Consider the following 12,285-nt stretch of genomic DNA (forward strand, 5'->3'; position numbering starts at 1 on the left):
GGTTCAAGTTCTGACTCCTCCAAACATAGTTGTGTGAACTTGTCCATTTTCCCCTCCTGAGCCTCAGTTTCCTCCTCTGTGGAGCCAGGATCGCTCTTGGGAGAATGACAGAAAGGACTCTGTACTGCACCTGACAGTGCAGGAAGCAGTTCTTAAATAAAGCCACTGCGCAGAGGTTAACATGTAGTGAAAGCTCGAAGAAGTTAGCAGTCACTACCAACTAGAGAATCTGGGAAGTGGACTTTAGGTGACGGTTAAAGGTAGCTTCAGGGGGAGGTGGCCTTTCCGCATGCGCGAAGTCTTGGAGCCCGGCGGAGCTGCGAGGGGGCGTGGCCAGGTTTTTGAGGGGTTGCTATGGTATCGAGGGGCCAGGGGAGGTTAACATAACCCTTAGAACATTATTCCCTCCCCCACCCGCCACCGCCTGGGCCGAGGGCCATTGTTCCTCGCAAAATGGCGTCAGTAATCCCCCTCTCGGACGGAGGCCTAAGTAAGGTTGAGGTGGGAGTGGGTCTGGAGGTGGGAACAAAAACTACAATTCCCAGGGTACACCGCACCCGCCCGCGAGGCGCAGGGCACGTGCCCAGGCCTAGCGGTTACATGCCGTCAAAAATCCGTTTCATAGCTTTCCTTTCCCATCCCCGCTTTCGTCGTTGCCCAGCCCCCGCGCGCGCGCACTGCGGTCCTGGGGGGGTAGGGGGGACATGCCATGGTCGTTGCCCTCGCAACGTAATCGGGAGACAGGTATTTGTAAATCTGTGCTTCGACTTCTAATCCCGAAGCCTGCAGGTATGGGTCTCGCGAGAGAAGCCGAGAGTTGGAAAAATGGAGTTAGGGGTGGTGGTTGAAAAGGTGCTGGGGGTACCACATCACGGTAGAGCGACCGCATTTAGCATCTTGTGGAGAACTGAGTGGGCGGTGGGTAGCTAAGAACAAGTGTGTGCTTGGACTCTTTTTTTGGAGGGGAAGAGGGTAACGCAGCCGTGGAGAGAGAGCTTTTGAACACACAGGAGGTGTCACGCGTGGCTCCTTACAGATTTTCTTTTCGGAAGGGAGAGAATCCTTTCTCTCGACGCGCATCCCTCTCTCCCGCTGCGCTGAGGAGGGCGGGGGAAGAGTGCGCACGCTCTAGTTGGCTAGCCACTCGGCACCTCGCAGCGATAGGGGCTGTTCGGAGTTGGGGCTGCTCAGTCGGCTTTCCCCGCCCCTCCCCCCTCCTTTCCTCCCCTCCCTTCCCCGCCCCGCTCCGTCCCCCTCTCCTCTCCATCTGAATTCCCTGACTGGTGTACGCGTGCGCCTGCCCAGCTCTCGGGCGAGCGCGAGCTTGCGATCGTACCCCACTCCCCTAACCCCGCCCGCTCTTTACCTACCGGCCGTAGCTGGCCGGGTGGGCTCGCGCGGAGACGCTCGCGCGCGCACGCGCACACGACGCGGAGCGGAGCGCGAGACATCGAGGAGGGGAGTAAGCGGCATCAGAGGAGGCGGTTTGTGTATCTGTGTGTTCTACGGTGTAGCTAGCCGAGGGGCGAGCGGAGGCTTGAAGAAGGGCGAGGGAGAACCGAAAAGAGAGTCACCCTCCGCGAGAGCCTCTAATCTGGTGAGGGTCCCGGGCCGGCCGGGAAGCTGGGAGTGAGGGAGGAGGCCGGGGGGCGTGTCTGGGATTGGGTTGAGAGATGAATGGGCCGGGGATGAATGGAGGGAGGCAGCGGCGGCCAAGAGTCTGTTCAGAGTAAGCGCCCTAGTGGGGGGCGGCTTGACCGAGGCAGGGTGATTGCCGTCACCAAGACGTGTGGGACGAGGCCGGGCTCGGGTCTTCAGGGTTGTCGGAGCTGCTTTCGGTGTGAGCCAACAGGCAGAGAGGAAAATCAGAGGGGGAAAGTGGGGAAGGGCAGGTTTAAGGTTGAGGTACGTTTTTTGTCTTTTTCGTGGGGGGGGGTGGCAACTTTGGGAGTTCATGGGAGACTAGGGGACAGAGAAGGTGAGGCGGTTACATGAGGGGGCCGGGTGACGTTTGACAAAGGACTGAGTGGTCATTTAAGTGAGGTTGAGGCTACTGAAAGGGAAGATCGCTTCGGGTTTTCGAAGTTGAGTTTCAGTATATAATGGGGTGAGGGAAAGTGGATTTAATTTAGAGATTCAGTTGATGTGTGAAGGTCGATAGGACTGTATCTTGTGAGGGATACTGCTACCTGGTTGTGTAAATGGGTTAGGTTCAAGGAGATTGAGAGGTATTATTTGGGAACGGTGTGTTTTGTGACTGACAGGTTGGGGATGGGGAGGAGATGGTATGATGGGGTTAGGATAAAAGTGGTGAGGTGGCTTCACTGTACTGAAAGAGGTTTTGTTTGACTAGTTAAGAATGGTGAAACATTTATGTAGTGGGGTGTAGGTGGAAATCCTGCACGTGTGTATCTCCCTATCTTGCGAGTTGGTAGATCTTGTTAAAATGAAATTGAACCCTCAAAACAGATGCAAGTGGTATGGCTATTCCTTCTTAAGAGTTACTGTGGACTGAAGCAACTGTATGATAATAGCGTTTAAGTTGTGAAAATCTTCTGTGTGGTGGTGATTGCATTCAATTTTGAGAGGCATTGTTACCTGTTTTTCATCTATAGTAAGTTGTAATACCAAGAGAACTTTTAAAGTGGTCTCTGTATATGACACAGAGCAGCAGGTGTTTTCTAGACAGTCTCTATCCTTTGAATTGATGAATTTAAAAATTGTCAACAGTCCAAAGGAAAGATACCTTGCATTAAAGGATAACTAAAATGCTGATTTTGAATGCTAAAATAATTCTACATGATTTTTTTCGTTAATCTGAATTTATCTTGTTTGAAAATTGACACTTGCTTTTTGGTGTGAGTTTAAATTACAGCAGATTACTTGGACGCGCTGTTCTCTAAATTCATATCTTCTGTTAAGGATGCCTTGTGATGGTCTCATTCTTTTCTGGGTCAAGAGTAATAGTTTATGGATTTTTAACTTTTCATGGTTACTTTTTACAAACTTTACTGACATATATTCATTGATCTTGGAAATGTTGCAAATTTGAGAACATTCCCATGCCCTTTTTCTTTTATTCTGCTTTGATGTTGGAAAGAGTGTAATCCTTGTTTTGGCTACCCAGAGTTTAAATATAAAAGTTAATACAATGTTCATATTCTCTTAGATTAAATGAATACTTAGTGTATTAAGCAGTAGAGTAGAAGTATAAAAGCACCATGAAACCCTGGAAATGTTGCATCAACTCTGGCAGGCAAACTCGTCTCCCAGTTTCTAACTAGATGTTCCTGGAGTGGAAGAACATTCAAGTATTGAGGCAAGAAAGTGTAGGCATGGTATATTTGGGGAGTGGAATGAGATAAGTCTGGAATCTTAGATTGAGGCTGGGATGAAGGACTACCCTGCAGAGTTAGGAGCCCTTGACTATTTACCAAGGAGGGAATAGCATAAGCAGATTTGTGGTGTTCGTCTCTCTTGCTTCTGATCTCTCCCCCTCCCTTTGAATTTGAATTCATTCTTTTTATACTAACCTCTGTCATTAGCTATTCCTGAAAGCCTTTCCTGCTCCCCCTTTTTTCCTTTTCCCAGCATCCTCCACCAGGCTAGGTTAGGTGCCCCTCTTTAGTGGTCCTATCACACCTTGTACATATTTTTATTACTGTACTTCTTTTGGGAAGCAGGCAGGAAAGTTATTTTCCTTTTTATACCTGAGAGAGAAAATAAAGCTCAGAAAAATAAGACTTGCCCTAGTAAGTAAGTGGTCGACCCTGGAGTTCTGACTTCTAGACCAATGTTGATCCCCACCCATATCACAAGTCTACATTTGTTGATGTAATTATTCTGTAGTGTTTTAGGAGTTAAATTTCTGTAATGTGGACTTTAACTTTCTTCCCTAGGGGAATTTCTTTTCATTAACCTGTCCATCACTTAGCCAGGAAATGATAAAGCCAATGGTTGCACAGAACCAGAGTAGTCAGAAGTAAAGATGAGAACTGTTTTATTGCTATCACATTTCTAGTCAGATAAATAACTTAAAAATAATTAACGGAGGGCCTACATTTTTGTGTATATGTTTGTGTGTGGGGGGGGGGGTTGTGTGCAAGAAAAAACTCTTCCTTTCTCTGTCTCCCATCTAAGTATAAGTAGACCAGCTCTATTTGCAGGTATACCTGATTATGTCTCTTGGCTAAAAGCCAGAATACTTTCAGAGGGGTGGGTCTTTTCCATTTTTGTTTGAGATCATAAAATTTATGGCACTGTTAGGACATATTTGATAGCTGTAAAGGACATCTATTATAAAGGCATTCATACAGAAATTCCCAAAGCTTCAAAAGTAGAATTTGATGCCAGTTTTAATTGTTTTGGTAGAACTTGTCATGAGATATCTGGTTTGGAAAATGTTGAGATTAACTTACTGCAAAAGTGAGCCTTTAATGCCCCTTTCTTCAAGGAATATATTATTTTTTTCATGAACTTTTTAAAAATTAGAAATGAAGAAATTGTTTTCTGTGTTTTAACCTTGTAACTTTTTATTGTGATAAAATTCACATAACATAAAATTTACCATTTTAGAGTGTATAATTCAGTAGCATTAAGTACCTTCATGATGTTGCACATCTAGTTCCAAAACATTTTCATCACCCCAAAAGGAAACCCTGTACCCATTAAGCAGTCACTCCCCATTCTTCTTTTCCCTCAGCTCCTGGCAACCACTGATCTCCTGTCTCTATTGATTTGTCTATTCTGGATATTTCATATAAAAGGAATCATATAGTACATGGTCTTTTGTGTCTGGCTTCTTTTACTTTACATGTTTTTGAGGTTCATTCCCACTGTGGCATGTATCAGTATGTCATTCCTTTTTATGGTTGAATAATATTCCATTGTACGGATATACTGCATTTTGTTTATCTATTCAAAATGGACATTTGGGATCTTTCCACCTTTTGGCTTTTGTGAACAATGATGGTATGAATATTTGTGTACAAGTTTTTGTTTGAACACCTGTTTTCAATTCTTTTGGGTATGTACTGGGTTATATGGTAATTCTGTGTTTAACTTGTTGAGGAACCAACCACCAAATTGTTTTCCACAGTGGCTGCACCATTTTACATCCCCAGTGTATAAGGGTTCCAATTTTTTCACATCTTTCCCAACGTTTGTTACTTTGGGGGTTTTTGTTTTTTTGTGTGTGTTTTATGGCCATCTAGTAGTGTGAAGTGATATCTCATTGTGGTTTTGATTCCCATTTCACATCTTTTTTTTGCGGTACGCGGGCCTCTCACTGTTGTGGCCTCTCCCGTTGTGGAGCACAGGCTCCGGATGCGCAGGCTCAGCAGCCATGGCTCACGGGCCTAGCCGCTACGTGGTATGTGGGATCTTCCCGGACTGGGGCACGAACCCGTGTCCCCTGCATCGGCAGGCGGACTCTGAACCACTGTGCCACCAGGGAAGCCCCCATTTCACATCTTTTCATGTGCTCTTGGCTATTTGAATTTCTTCTTTGGAGAAATATCTATGTAAGTCCTTTGCCCATTTTTAAATTCGGTTGTCTATCTTTTTATTGTTGAGTTGTAGGAGTTTTAAAAAATTAATTATTTATTTTTGGCCGTGTTGTGTCTTCTTTGCTGCGCTCAGGCTTTCTCTATTTGCAGCGAGCGGGGGCTACTCTTCCTTGTGGTGCGTGGGCTTCTCATTGTCGTGGCTTCTCTTGTTGCGGAGCATGGGCTCTAGGTGCCCAGGCTTCAGTAGTTGTGGCTCGCGGGCTCTAGAGTGCAGGCTCAGTCCAGTGGTTAAGACTCTGTGCTCTCAATGCAGGAGGCACGAGTTTGATCCCTGTTCGGGGAACTAAGATCCTGCATGCCACACAATGCGGCCAAAAAACAAAACAAAACAAAAAATTTCATGTATAACATACAGTTATGTAAGTATTAATTATTTTGTCATGTTATACATTATATCCCTAGTACTTATTTGTCTTATAACTGGAAATTTGTACCTTTTGACTACCTTCATCTAATTCCCCATCCCCCTACCCCCACCTCTGGTAGCCACAAATCGGATCTCTTTTTCTATGTTTGTTTGTTTGTTTTTGAAGTATTATTGACCTATGGCACTATGTTAATTCCTGGTTCATAACATAGTGATTCAATATTTCTGTACATTTCAAAGTGATCACCATGGTAAGTCTAGTTATCATCTGTCACTATGCAAAGATATTACATAATTATTGACTGTATTCCCCACACTGTATATTTCATACCTGTGACTCATTTACTTTGTAACTGGGAGTTTATACCTCTTAATCTTTCTCACTTATTTCTCTCCTCCCCACAACCTCCTCCCCTCTGGCAACCACCTCGTTGTTTTGTGTATTCGTGACTCTGTTTCTGTTTAGTTGTGTTTGTTCATTTGTTTTGCTTTTTAGATTCCAAATATAAGTGAAATCACACAGTATTTGTCCTTTTCTGTCTGACTTATTTCACTTATTATAATACCCTCTGGGTCCATCCATGTTGTTGAAATGGCAAGATTTCAGTATTTTTATGGCTGAGTAATATTCTGTTGTGTATATATACACCACATCTTCTTTACCCATTCATCTGTTGATGGGCAGTTAGGTTGCTTCCATATCTTGGCTATTGTATATAATGCTACCATGAATATAGTCATGCACATAACTTTGAGAATTAGTGTTTTGGTTTTTTTCAGATAAATACCCGGAAGTGGAATTGCTGGATCGTATGGTAGTTCTATTTTTAATTTTATGAGGAATCTCCATACTGTTTTCCATAGAGGCTATACCAGTTTACATTTCTACCAACAGTGCATGAGGGTTCCCTTTTCTCCACATCCTCACCAACACTTGTTATATTTTTGATAATAGCCATTCTGACAGGTGTGAGGTGATATCTCATTATGGTTTTGATTTGTATTTCCCTGATGATTAGTGATGTTGAGCATCTTTTCGTGTGCCAGTTGGCCATCTGTATGTCTCTTTTTACTTTCTTTTTTTAAAAAAATATTTATTTATTTATTTATTTATTTATGGCTGTGTTGGGTCTTCGTTTCTGTGCGTGGGCTTTCTCTAGTTGTGGCGAGTGGGGGCCACTCTTCATCGCGGTGCGCGGGCCTCTTACTGTCGCGGCCTCTCTTGTTGCGGAGCACAAGCTCCAGATGCACAGGCTCAGTAGTTGTGGCTCATGGGCCTAGTTGCTCCATGGCATGTGGGATCTTCCCAGACCAGGGCTCGAACCCGTGTCCCCTGCATTGGCAGGCAGATTCTCAACCACTGTGCCACCAGGGAAGCCCTCGTTTTAGTTTCTTGATAGTGTTTTTTGGTGCACAAAAGTTTTAAAATTTGATGAACTCCAATTTATCTTTTTCTTTTGTTGCTTGTGTTTTTGGTATTATATTTAAGAAACCACTGCCAAATCCAAGATCATGAAGATTTATATTTTCTTTGAAGAATTTTATAGTTTTGGCTTTAGTATTTAAGTCTTTGATCCATTTTGAGTTAATTTTTGTATCTGGTACAAGGTAAGGGTGCAGCTTCATTCTTTTGCATGTAGTTTAACTTGAAGATTTTTAAACTATAAAATAGATAATAAATAATACTATACATGTATGTTAGTTAAGTAAAGCTATTTGTGGCGATATCTAATCACTCTTCGGGTAGTTGTGGGGAAGAAATGTTTCTAAATGCATTTTTGAAGGCCTTATATTTGAAGTGTGGTGATTCTAAAACTCTTTATGAGTCAATGAAACTTTTATGATCGGGAAACTTCAATATGGCAAGCTAGATAATCCTTATGCTAAAGTTACATAAGTGATTTTTTTTTTTTTTTTTTTTGGCCGTGCCTCACGGCTTGTGGGATCTTAGTTCCCTGACCAGGGATTGAACCTGTGCACTCGCCAGTGAAAGCACAGAGTCCTAACCACTGGACTGCCCCATAAGTGATTTTTTTTGTAAAGTGATCTTTACTTTTTTGTAAAGTGATTTTTTTTGTAAAGAATATTGTTTGTGTAGGGTGAAATCTTTGCTTAAACCTAGGGAAAAAGGCAGATTTAGCCTATAATTACCATAAATTTATATTAGATTTATGCTAAAAGTAATTCATATGTATGTGTTATATAGTTTATTATTGTGAGCCAACTTCTTGATGAAAACATGTAACAGTCAGTACTTTGTGGAGACTTTTTACTTGTAACTTGGGCTATAATCACCATATATTATTCTGTTTATTTAGGGATAATGTAAGATTATTTCAGTTTGTTTTCTTGTAGAAATGAGAATTAAAATTTAGCACAGCACAATTGGTTGTTAAATCTCAGCCTCTAGTTAAACATAATTAAAATAGGGACAATTATTTGAAATTAAAAAAAATTAGGGGATGTGTTTTAATACAAGAATGGAAAATCTGCTTGATCAGCCTTAAGACCTATAAGGTGCTAGTTCATCTCTGATTATATCCACTGCTGCCCAGAGAATAAGTTTTGTCCTGCTGGGCTACTGTGGTATTTCCATTGAATTTGCCTTTGAAGGTGTCTTTATGGCAAGAGAAAAAACTCTTGTTGAAGATCCGTGGTTTATTTCCGAAGGAACCTTTCAAATACACTGATAACTTACTCTGAATCTGTGAATTATAAGTATAACTTATCCAGTGTATATGTAGGTTCTACTGTTCATTCAACAAATATTTATTGTGTTCTTCCAGTTTGCCAGGGTTGATGTATTGGGAATAGATGAAAAGGAAGCAAAGCCGACAATGACCCTGCCATCTTTGAGCTTACATTACAGTGGAGGACGACAGACAGTCAACAAATATTTCAGAAAATAAATGCTAAGAAGAAAAATTTTTTTTTTCTTTTTTGCGGTACGCGGGCCTCTCACTGTTGTGGCCTCTCCCGTTGCGGACCACAGGCTCCAGACGCGCAGGCTCAGCGGCCATGGCTCACGGGCCCAGCCGCTCCGCGGCATGTGGGATCTTCCCAGACCGGGGCATGAACCCGCGTCCCCTGCATCGGCAGGCGGACTCTTAACCACTGCGCCACCAGGGAAGCCCCAAGAAGAAAAATTTTTAAAGGGTGCTGGGATGTTAGGGAGGAGCCTCTTTGGCTCATGTGGTTAGTTTGGAAACCTTCTTTGAGGAGGTGACTGAACAGAGATCCAGATGTTAAGAGTATCCCTTCTGGGGCTTCCCTGGTGGCACAGTGGTTGAGAGTCCACCTGCCGATGCAGGGGACGCGGGTTCGTGCCCCGGTCCGGGAAGATCCCACATGCCGTGGAGCAGCTGGGCCAGTGAGCCATGGCCGCTGAGCCTGCGCGTCCTGAGCCTGTGCTCCGCAGCGGGAGGGGCCACAACAGTGAGAGGACCGCGTACCGAAAAAAAAAAAAAAAGTATCCCTTCTGTTATTATTTGTTAAATTGTTAATTTATCCTGTCTAAAATAACACTTTAGTTTCTTACTATTTAGAATATGAGTTACTGCTTTTTGTTTCTAAGGAAAACAACAACAGGTACATTCCTTATGAGAAGAGACAGTGTTCCCAAGTGGAAATGTCCCTGGAGTAGGAGTCAGCCTGGGTTCTGGTCTTGCCTTAGTATAATCTTATGCAAGTCTATATATTTTCTTATTTGTTACTAAACAAAACAAAAGCACTACCTATTTAGCAGGGTTTCTTTGCTAATAAATGAGAAAATATACTTTATAAATTATACAGCTACATATGAAATGCAGTGTATCCTATTAATCTATTTTTGGCGTCAACGTTTCTCAATTGAGACATGTTTTCCCACCAATGTAAAGCATTTATGTCTCTCCCCATGTGGTAAATTTTAGCACCAAATGTCTAAACTCATTGGTTAGTCAGAAGGGGTTGGGTTCTTAGAAAGTGGTAGTGTGGTAGAAAGTATGTTGGATTCGGAGCTGGAAAACTGGGCTTCCAGAATTCTCCCCTTTACTTACTAGCTCTGTGATGGGCAAGACACTAAACTTCTCTGAGCCTTCTTAATTTTCAGGCAAATACCAAGTAGCTCTCAGCGTTGTTGTTAGGAGTAATTGAGTTAAATAGATGAAGTTCTTTTGAAAACTATAAAGAAAGGTTTGATAGACTTTCTCCGTAAAGGACCAGATAGTAAATACAGTGCTTTAGGTTTTGTGGGCCATGGAGTCTCTGTTGCCACAACTCAGCTCTGCTGTGTAGCAGTCATAGGCAATATGTAAATGAATGAGCATGGCTGTGTTCCAATAACACTATTTATGAACACTGAAATAATGAATTTTGAGTAATTTTCATGTGTCATGAATACTATTCTTCTTTTGATTTTTTTTCAACCATTTAAAAATGTAAAAATCTTTCTCAATTCACCTGCTGCACAAAAACAGGCTGGGAGGTGAGGTAGGTTTGGCCTGAGGGCTGTATGTAGTTTGGCTACCACTGTTGTAAAGGGTTAGGCAGAGTAAAGTGTTAATTAGGGATTCCAGGGTAGGTGATTGGTAGATAGAAATTGTTTAATTTTTTTTTTTTTTTTTTTTTTTTTGCGGTACGTGGGCCTCTCACTGCTGTGGCCTCTCCCGTTGCAGAGCACAGGCTCTGGACGCGCAGGCTCAGCGGCCATGGCTCACAGGCCCAGCCGCTCCGCGGCATGTGGGATCTTCCCAGACCTGGGCACGAACCCGTGTCCCCTGCATCGGCAGGCGGACTCTCAACCACTGCGCCACCAGGGAAGCCCGAAATTGTTTAATTTTGATGATGAAAGAAGATGAAGATGATTTCAATTCTTTTTCTAATATGATCCAGAAATTTTTTCACATAAAATGGGCACCTCTAATGTGATGTGGTTGTGCAGTGTATGTAGCTATGCAATTCAGGATTGTGTATAGTGTGTGCATGTGGCTCCAAGTCATATGTGACCCTGTATTATGAGTAGTTAAGAGTGGACTTGGGAGTCAGTTGCCTGGGTTGAATTTTGTCCTTGGTTTTTACTAGCTGTGTAATCTTAGGGAAGTTTAACTTAATTTTTTGAGCCTAGTTTCCTCATTTGTAAAATGGGAATAATTTTACCTCAAGATTCTTATGATTACATGAGAAAATGCATGGAAGGGCTTACAGTGCTTAGCACAAAGCACTCAATAAGTGTTAAGTGATAATATTCATTTGGATATAAGTTGTACATACCTTATTTGTTTTATCCTTCCTTCAGTTATTTTAAGAAATTATAATATCTTTAACTGGTTCTTGGTACAGGTTGTTGATGGACAATTCTTCTTTAACGAATTAAAATAATATAGAGGTAGATTAAAACCAAGTCCCCCTTTACCCAATTTCCTGCCCTCCCAGTGGGTAATCATTGTTAAGAGTTGACTGTGAACTTGTACAGTCCTTTTTCTCTGTATTTACATGCATATGCATGTGCATATACAAATAAAAAATGTGTATTTTATGACTTACTTTTTTTCCCAAAGAATATGTTGTAAGGCTCTCTCTTTTTTTTAAGAAATTGGTTCAAAGTATTTTTTAAATTAATTTATTTTATTTATTTATTTTTGGCTGCGTTGGGTCTTCGTTGCTGCACGTGGGCTTTCTAGATGTGGTGAGTGGGGGCTACTCTTTGTTGTGGTACGCAGGCTTCACTTGTTGCAGAGCATGGGCTCTAGGCGCATGGGCTTCAGTAGTTGTGGCTTGCAGGCTCTAGAGCGCAGACTCAGTTGTGGTGCACAGGCTTAGTTGCTCTGTGGCATGTGGGATCTTCCTGGACCAGGACTCAAACCCGTGTCCCCTGCATTCAGGCAGATTCTTAACCACTGTGCCACCAGGGAAGCCCTTAAGGCTCTTTTAGTGTCAGTTTTATATGTTCACTTTATCCTTTTTAATGGATACATAGTATTTCATACTACGTGCTTCTTTAACCACCAGGATCAGTTTAGAGCATATCCTTCCAGTCTTTTTTATATGCATTTACACATATATGAGTACATTTAGAAACATAAAGTTTTGTCTTTTATATATGTATTTATATATAATATTTAATATATAAATGACATATAGGTATGATGTATGTGTTGTACTACAACTCACTTTTCTCAATAGTATATATGTGTGGGAGATTTTTATACATCAGTGTATAACCACCTCTCAGTTTTTAAACAGATGCATATTATTATGTAGTACAGATGCACCACTTTTTATTTTACCATTCTCTTATAGATGAATATGTAAGTTCTTTTCAGTTTTTTTGCTGTTGCAAACAATAAAAAATCCTTCAGTAAAAAATCCTTG

The 12,285-nt window shown here is 42.0% G+C and overlaps 1 protein-coding gene across 1 annotated transcript in view; it reads left to right on the forward strand.

Annotated features, from left to right (window-relative positions):
• Positions 1-1,346: 1,346 nt before the first annotated feature.
• The window catches only part of WNK3 (WNK lysine deficient protein kinase 3), a 185,167-nt gene continuing 174,228 nt past the window's right edge, over positions 1,347-12,285 (forward strand). Inside the window, exon 1 of the mRNA XM_060291809.1 lies at positions 1,347-1,597. The gene's annotated coding sequence lies outside the window, so the exon portion shown is untranslated. The remainder of the gene's footprint in view (positions 1,598-12,285) is intronic.

The sequence above is a fragment of the Globicephala melas genome, chromosome X, assembly GCF_963455315.2.
Source record: "Globicephala melas chromosome X, mGloMel1.2, whole genome shotgun sequence".
In the NCBI taxonomy this organism is placed as follows: domain Eukaryota; kingdom Metazoa; phylum Chordata; class Mammalia; order Artiodactyla; family Delphinidae; genus Globicephala; species Globicephala melas.